Source organism: Mobula hypostoma, chromosome 23, assembly GCF_963921235.1.
Source record: "Mobula hypostoma chromosome 23, sMobHyp1.1, whole genome shotgun sequence".
Taxonomy (NCBI): Eukaryota; Metazoa; Chordata; class Chondrichthyes; order Myliobatiformes; family Myliobatidae; genus Mobula; species Mobula hypostoma.
The window spans coordinates 56,414,847-56,424,369 of record NC_086119.1 but is presented as its reverse complement, the minus strand read 5'-3'; positions in this window follow the sequence as shown (position 1 = coordinate 56,424,369).

Sequence of the window (9,523 nt, the reverse complement as noted above, 5' to 3'; positions counted from 1 at the left end):
GCCTGCAGGCAGTTACAAAGGTGCGAGAGACTGTCGTCAGAGACTTGTTGTTTGCTGATGACTGCGCACTCAACGCCAGCACAGAGCAGGAGATGCAGCGTGAAATGGACTGCTTCTCACAAGCCTGCGACATCTTCTGTCTCACTATCAGCACCAAAAAGACCGAAGTTATGTACCAGCCTGCCCCAGGAAAGCCATACCAGGAGCCGCGCATCACGGTGAAGGGCCAGAACCTCCAGGCAGCCGACAACTTCACCTACCTGGGCAGCATACTCTCTCGCGCAGTGAACATAGACGCTGAGGTCAACAACAGGATTGCCAAAGCCAGCGCTGCCTTTGGGAGACTCCGTGAGAACGTCTGGGAGCGGAGTGGACTCAGCCTTACCACCAAGCTGAAGGTCTACTGTGCAGTGGTCCTTACCACCCTCCTTTACGCCAGTGAGACCTGGACTGTCTACAGCAAACACACCAAACAGCTCAACCACTTTCACCTGAGCTGTCTCCGCAGACTCCTCCACATCAGGTGGCAGGACAAAGTCCCCGACACGGAAATCCTGGAACGAGCTGGGCTCTGCAGCGTCTACACCCTCCTGCTGAAAGCCCAAGCCAGGTGGGCTGGACATGTGGTCAGAATGCCAGACAGCCCATTGCCTAAGCAGCTGCTGTACGGAGAACTGTGTCAGGGCAAGCGCTCAGTCGGGGGGCAGAAGAAACGTTACAAAGACTGCCTCAAAGTGTCCCTCAAAGGCCTGGGTGTCGACATCAACACGTGGGAGACGCTTGCCCTCGACCATCCAGCTTGGCGCAGCAAGATCACCACAGGAGCCCGTGCAGCTGAAGTCCGGCGCATCATTGATGCTGCAAGGCCCGAGCAGCATTCACTGCCACGACTGCACCCACCCACTTGTGTCCCACATGTGGGCGAGCCTTCAGGGCCCGGATTGGCCTCATAAGTCACCTCCGGACCCACAGCCACCAATCTCCCATTTGACTTTGAAGCCATGGTCATCTTCGACTACGAAGGACGAACAACAACAACAACAACATTTCTAAATAAAATAAAAATTATAGATTCCATTATAGCCTTAGATAACCATCCTCTCTGTCCAATTTTGGTGTTATCCAAACTACCTGCCTCTTGCTTTGCCTGGTGGTCACCCATTGCAGCGTGGAGGCGAACAATGGGCTTATTTCTGTGCTACGTCAGTGGATTCCGGTTCATTGGGCCATCGATTATTTGTGGCAGCCACCTGTTGAGGGCAACTGTTAAAGAACAAAAGCTAATCAAGAAAATAGCCCTCTGTTTATTTAATACACTATGTCGCTTAATTGGAACAGGAGACTCTGAACAGTTTCTGACTAGCGTCAGTCACATTCACTTTTGTGGCTGTTACACTACACCGTGCTTAGAGTGAACAGTTTTTAAATAGTGTCGATTGTGCGTTTTTGTGTTCAAAAAGTAGTGACTTTTGTTATTGATAGTTGACGAGAAATTAACAGTAAGACAATTCAGAACTGTTTGCTCACTGTGCTTTTAAGCATTCAGGCTTGGAGATGTCAGAAATGGGCAGGAGTGAAAATGAAACAATTTCATGACTTCAATAAGTTAGGAACTACGAATATTTTGAAGGTATTGTAATCAACTTGAATGTTACAAAGAAAATGAAGATGCAGTTGTCAACAGCATTGTCTGCCCATTATCTATAGTAGGTGTCTGCACTGATTTTGTTCATTTACAGTCAATCAAAAGACCATGGCAGCGTTCACAGGAAGAATTCCTTTGTTGATAACTTTTAGGAACTAATACAGTTTTATAGCAGCATTGGTAGTGTTCTAATTTGTTCTGTATTTCATGTAAATGCATAATTTATTACTCAGTTAAACCATAGTTTGTCTTTATTTATACATGTTTAGAATTGACTTGACTTTATTACTTATATCCTCCACATACATGAGTAAAACTCTTTACATTACGTCTCCATCTAACTGTGCAATTTATAGTACTTTGTAGTGGAAAATAGTACGAGGGGTGATTGATAAGTTCGTGCCCTAAGGTTGAAGGAGTCAATTTTAGAAAACCCAGCACCTTTATTTTTCTGCATAGTCCTCTCCTATATTTACACACTTAGTCCAGCGGTCATGGAGCATACGGATCCCTTCTTCGTAGAAGTCGGCGTCTTGGACCTCCAGAAAGAGGTCCACAGTAGGGGAGATTGATAAGTTTGTGGCCTAAGGTAGGAGGAGATGAATTATTAACTTCAAACTTTCTGCACGATCACTCAAAGTGTTGAACTGCAAGTACATGTAACGACAGCTGTATAATTCATCTCCTTCTACCTTAGGCCACGAACTTATCAATCACCCTGCTGTGGACCACTTTCTGGAGGTCCAAGACGCCGACTTCTACAAAGAAGGGATCCACATGCTCCATGACCGCTAGACTAAGTGTGTAAATGTAGGAAGGGACTATGTTGAAAAATAAATGTGCTAGGTTCCAAGGTTGTCAAGCCGAGGGGTGGTAGTGGGGACAAGCTCCCACTACCTAAAAGTGCTCCTCATGGCATGCGCCTCAAATAGCGTCTGACAACCAAGTCCAACTCCTGGCCTTCTCGTGTGGCTCAGCCTCTAAGCCCGGCAGAACTGTTTCTACTGACAGGAGAAGGGGCGAAGGCGGGTCCTGGCACCTCAAAACCAGTGCTTCGGGTAGATGCTATTTTCTTGATAGCACAGTATCAGGGTGATGACTTCTTCTCTGTAACCTGCCTCGTTATTATTTGAGATCAGGCCAATTAGTGTAGTGTTGTCAGCAAATTTAATTAGCAGATTGGAGTTGTGGGTGGTGACACAGTCACGGGTGAGGGGCCCACTCTTATCACCTGCCGGCGATCCGACAGGAAGCCCAGGATCCAGCTGCACAAGGCAGGGTCAAGTCCAAGGTCTCTGAGCTTCTTGTCAAACCTGGAGGGAATTGTGGTGTTGAATGCTGCACTGTAGACCAAGAACGGCATTCTAATATAACCATCCTTCTCCAGGTGTGTGTAAGGACAATGTGTAGAGCTGTGGCTGTTGCACCATCTGCTGATCGGTTGTGTCGGTAGGTGAATTGTAGGGGGTCCAGTGGGGCTGGTAGCATGCTGCAGTTATAGTCCTTGACCAGCCTCTCAAAGCATTTGCTTATTATTGTGGTGAGTGCAACAGGACACCAGCTAATTCCATGAAAGTTTAGCTAATTGGGGCAGCCACTTAACTGGGCCTGATGTGTCCCAATTAACTGGAAACCACTGTACGACGGGTGATTGATATGTTCGTGGCCTAAGGTAGGAGGAGTCAATTTTAGAATTTTATTTTCCCTACATTTACACACTTAGTCCAGCAGTCGTGGAGCGTAAGGATCCCTTCTTTGTAGAAGTCGGCATCGTGGACGTCCAGAAGTGGTCCACAGCAGGGGTGATTGATAAATTCGTGGCCTCAGGTAGAAGGAGATGAGTTATTAACTTCAAACTTTCTGCATTTTCACTCAGAGTTGAACTGCACGTGCATGTAACGAGAGCTATATAACTCATCCCCTTCTACCTTAGCACACGAACTTATCAATCGCTCCTGCTGTGGACCACCTGGAGGTCCAAGACGCTCTCGTTACATGCACGTGCAGTTCAACTCTTTGAGTGATGATGCAGAAAGTTTGAAGTTATTAACTCATCTCCTTCTACCTTAGGCCACGAACTTATCAATCAGCCCTGCTGTGGACCACTTCTACAAAGAAGGGGTCCGTATGCTCCACAACCGCTGGACTAAGTGTGTACATATAGGAGGGGACTATGTTGAAAAATAAATGTGCTAGGCTTTCTAAAATTGACTTCTTCTACCTTAGGGCACAAACTTATCAATCACCCCTCGTACATGTTCACTGAGCTAGATTCCTTGGCAGAGGAGTCCCAATGCCGTATGTCAGTGAGTGTTTCCTGCTACTATGAGCCGTTTATTGAGAACAGCACTAACTTCTAGGGTTTACTTATGTCATATCCCAATGGAAATTCGCAATGCCGTATTTTGTTTAGGGACGATAGTGACAAATTCCCTGTTTGCTACAACATATAACACAGAGCTGTTCAGGGTGCCATAACCCATTGGCTGTTCACTATGCCATTATTGTTTATATTGCAATATCTCACAGAGTTCATGAACTGTATCCCATTGGGAGCGGTGGGGGGTGGGGTGGGGATGGGGATATCACGCTCCCCTGTCCCACAGAGTATTACTAATCAACTATGTATTAGTGATTCATGTACTTGTCTGGATACTTATGTTTTGTGGAAACAAGAAGTTCAAGAGCCGAGAGGTAATGTTACAGCTGTAATTGACCCTGGTCAGACCCCACTTGGAGTACTGTGTTCAGTTCTGGTCACCTCACTACAGGAAGGATGTAGAAACTGGGGAGATTTACAAGGATGTTGCCTGGATTGGAGAGCATGCCTTACGAGAATAGGTTGAGTGAACTTGGGCTTTTCTCCTTGGAACGATGGAGGATGAGCGGTGTCTTGATATAAGTGTATTAGATGATCAGAAAGAGTACAGTTTTAAGGTGCTTGGAAGTAGGTACAGAGGGGATATCAGGGGTAAGTTTTTAATGCAGAGAGTGGTGAGTGCGTGGAATGGGCTGCCAGTGCAGTTGGATACAATAGGGTCTTTTAAGAGGCTCCTGGATAATTTCCTAGGTAATTTCTAAAGTACATGTTCGGTACAGCATTGTGGGCTGAAGGGCCTGTATTGTGCTGTAGGTTTTCTATGTTTCTATCCGCCTCTACCAGTGGTATGGTCCAGACTGCAATCACCCTCTTCCTCAGAACTCCTCCAAACCTCTTACCCCTTCCCCTAATCCTACGCTTTCTGGTCTTGGACAACTTCCATGAGGAAAAGTATCTTACTCTCTAACCTATCTATGCCTCTTCTAATTTTCACTATATCTTAATCAGATCCTGGCAGCAAGGAAGAAACACACTAACCCAGATTTCCATTTGCTGCTACCAAAGTCCCTGTCGATTCCCCTCAGATCTGGCTTCTTATCATCATTTCCCTTGTGCACTGGGACCACCAACAGACCTTGGCTCCAGCTGGATCATCAGAGACACATTTGCCTCCCCCATCTTTTAACACTTCCCTTCCTGTGTCTGGGTGCATCTATTACTTTCCTGTCTTCAACCTGCAGGGAGACCATATCTAAGATATGCACTGTGGTTCTTCCAGTTAAGTACTCAAATTGTGATACTCAGCACATAAACTGCTCTGAAGGAAAACTAAGCCAGTCCATTAGGTAGAGCAGAGGTGGCATTATAAAGCATGTGGGAGAAACACACGGCTAAATTGTGTTTAGTTCAATGCAAGGAGTCAATGATTAAGACACACAAACTATGGGCATTACTCAGCATATGGAAATCATGTAACCATATCTGACAGGAGGGCTGTTATCAACATTCGTGGATACAGAAGCTGTAAATAGGGGCTGGGATTACCATACTGACCAAGGATTCCATAACGAGGATACCCTAGATTTTCAAATTAGGTCTTATAGATTGGTTTAAGATCAAGAAATTAACAAACATAGGGGATCATTTTGCTCAGACCTAACAGTCAACAGGTGAATTCATCTCTGAGTATACAGTACTGTGTGAAAGATACTGAAGTCCCTGACTTTTGCACTGTACTGTATACTGTATGTCAATGTGGAATGGAGAATGAGACTGTAAATCTGACATGATGAAAGGATTTTGGAAATAGCAATGGTGGAGCACCGCGCAGGGGTGGCACGGTGTAGACACACCCAGCCCTGAGACACTAGGCAAGGTAATTAGAAAAGGCATGTCAAAAGGGCAATGTTATCTTAGTCATGGAAGATTTCAACATGCAGGACGATTGGGAAAATCAGGTTGGAAATGGATTTCAATGAGTTTGTTGAATGACTACGAGATGGCTTTTAAGAGCAGTTTGTCGCTGAGGCTATTAGGGGATCAGCTATACTGGATTGGGTGTTATGTAATGAACTGGAGGCAATTAGGGAGCTTAAGGTAAAAGAACCCTTAGGAGGCAGTGATCTTAATATGATTGTTCAATTTGAAATTTGATGGGGAGAAAGTAAGGTCTGACATAGCAGTATTTCAGTGGAGTAAAGGAAATTACAATGGTATGAGAGAGGAGTCGGCCAAAGTAAATTGGAAGGAGATGCTGGTACGGATGACAGCAGAGCAGCAATGGTGTGAGTTTCTAGGAATAATGAAGGCAGGATAGATGTATTCCAAAAACAAAGTAGTATTCAAATAACGAAATAGTAAGTAGAAGCTAATGTTAAAGCAAACGAGAGTGAATTCAGGGCATACAACAAAGCACAAATTGGTGAGAAGAAAGGATTGGGAAGTTTTTAAAACCTATAGAAAACATCTAAAAGAATCATTCGGATGGAAAAAATGAAATGTGAAAGCAAGCCAGCAATCAAGATCAAAATGGATAGTAAAAGCTTTTTCAGGTACGTAAAAAATAAGAGATGAGAGTGGATATGGGAAATGAGGTCAGAGAAATAATGGTGGACAAGGAGGTGGAAGATGAACAAAATGAGTAGTTTGCATCAGTCTTCACTGTGGAAGACAATAGCAGTGTGAGGGAAGAGAAGTGAGTGCAGTTACTCTTACAAGGGAGAAGGTGCTCAAAAAGCTGAAAGACATAAGAGTACATAAGTCACCCAGACCAGATGAACTGCACCTTCTCAAAGAGGTGGTGGTAGAGATTGAGGAGGCATTAGTAATGATCTTTCAAAAATCATTGGACTCTGGCATGGTGCTAAGGATAAGATTATGGAGTACTTGGTGACAAGATAGGACAAAGTCAGCATGGTTTCCTTAAGGGAAAATCTTGCCTGACAAACCTGTTTGAATTCTTTGAGGAGATTACAAGTAGGATAGACGTACAAGTGGGATACAGTGGATGTTGTATATTTGGACTTTTGGAAGGCCTTTGACAAGATGCCGCACATGAGGATACTTACCAAGTTAAGAGCCCATGGCTTTACAGGAAAGTTACTGGCATGGTTAGAGCATTGGCTGATTGGTAGGAGGCAGCAAGTGGGAATAAAAGGATGGCTGTCATAGACTAGTGGTTTTCTGCAGGGTCGGTGTTGGGACCACCTTTTTTGTGCTGTATATCAATGATGTTGGAATAAATGGCTTTGTTACCAAGATGGCAGACGATATGAAGACTGGTGGAGGGACAGGTAGTGTTGGGGAAACAGATAAGCTGCAGAGAGCTTAGACAGATTAGGAGAATGGGCAAAAGAGTGGCAAATGAAATAGTATTGAAAACTGCACGGTCATGCACTTTGATAGTAAAATAAATGTGCAGACTACAGTATTTTCTAAATCCAAAAATTTGAGATGCAAAGGGACTTGGGTGTCCTTGTGCAGAACACCCTAAAGGTTAACTTGCAGGTAGAATCGGTGGTGAGGAAGGCAAATACAATGTTAACATTCATTTCAAGAGGTCTAGAATACAAGAGCCGGGATGTGATGCTGAGGCTTTATAAGGCACTGGTGAGGCTTCACCTTGAGTATTGTGAACAGTTTTGGTGCTCCTCATCTAAAAAATGTGACGGCATTGGAGACGGCCCAAAGGAGGTTCACAAGGATGATTCTGGGAATGAAAGGATTATCACATGAGGGAAGTTCAATAGCTCTGGGTCTATACTCATTGCAACTAAGAAGGATGGTTGGGGGGGGGCGGGAATCTCATTGAAATCTTTTGAATGTTGAAAGGCCTAGACAGAGTAGATGTGGAAAGGATGTTTTCCATGGTGGTGGTGTCGAGAGCAAGAGGGCACAGCCTCAGGATAGAGGGGCGTCTATTTAAAGCAGAATATGGAGACATTTCTTTAGCCAGAGGGTGGTGAATTTTGGAATTTATTACCATAGGCAGCTGTGGTGGCCAGGTTGTTGGGTGCATTTAAGGCAGAGATTGATAGGTTCTTGATTGGACATGCAATGAAGGTTATGGAGAGAATGCTGGTGAGTGTGGCTGAGGGGGGTAAAAAAGGATCAGCCATGATTGAATGGTGGAGCAGACTCGATGGCCCAAATAGTCTAATTCTGGTCTTCTGTCTTATTATGATTCCTAACAATTGGTTTATTGATTATTACAGAATGTCCCTCTGATGCTTCCCTCCACTTTCCCAACTATGATTCCCCTCTCCCTCCCCCCTTCCCACTCTGTCCACAGTGGAGACCAATATCAGGATTATCATCACTCATGTCGTTAAAATTGTTTTTTTTTGTGGCAGCAAACGTATTAGGCACCTAAGCTCTATATGTGACTTTTGCACATTACTGTATTCTCTATACTACATTTAGCAGGACAGGCAGCATCTGTAGAGAGTGATCATGTCAAGGAATTTCCAGACTCTGCAGATAGTGATCATTGATAGGTAGCGCTGAGTATGAGGCCTGGATGTACCCTACCACTGGTGAGGCACTCTCCTCCGAAACAATAGGAGTGCTGCAGGTTCTCAGAAGTCTCATTTCCTGTCAACCCTCAGAAGCCAGGAAAGGGACAGTGTTAAAAATACACATGGACTAAGATGTTAACTGTCCTGTGCTATCACCAGTGGGATCATCAGCTGATCTGCCACCTGTCTTCAGGCGTTTCGGCCCGCTTATGATCAAGACTCCCTCGAGGTGGTGGGCCAGCAGTGCTAAAGCACCACCTCCCACTGGTGAGCTTAAAAACTTGGCATCTGCCGCTATCAGTCACTTCCATCCAACAGATAGTCTGCTCTTCATGTGTCTATGCAACTACTGAAGGGTTTGCAAGATATTTATACACTGTCTTGACTATCTGCCCCTCTGGACATACTTGGTCCACACCCATGCTGATCCTTTCTCTGCTGCCTCAGCTACAGCCCTGCTGGTTGACTTGATCTCTCTTCTAGCGAAGCCAAGGTCACGCAGCCACTTCTGGAAAGTGACTGTAATAAACCCACGGCAGCCTACTTCGAATGGATAGCATGAGACCTTCCACCCTTTGTCTCTGCACTCTGATCTTAATTCTGCATACTTGGCTAACTTGCGCTCATGAGCTTCATCAATGTTATCTTCCCAGGGGACTGTGAGTTCACCAATAACCACTTCTCTACTGGTGTCAGACCATACCATTATATCTGGACGCAATGTGGTGAAAGCTATTTGCTCCGGGAAACTGTCTTTCCTGTCCAGGTCGGCCTTGACACACCAATCATTGGCTGAAGAAAGCAACACTCACATCACGCTGGAGGAACTCAGCAGGTCAGGCAGCATCCATGGAAACGATCAGTCGACGTTTCGGGCCAAAGAAATTACAGTATTGGCTGAAGAAAGTATGCTTGATCGTGGGCTTGTGCTGTACACCCTTGACTTGGAGCCTTCTTTCACAAATGATATGCGATGTTCTGTGCAGCATGGGGCATGAGATAAGTTGTGCTGCAGTACTCTCTGCTCAACCGCTTCTGTCA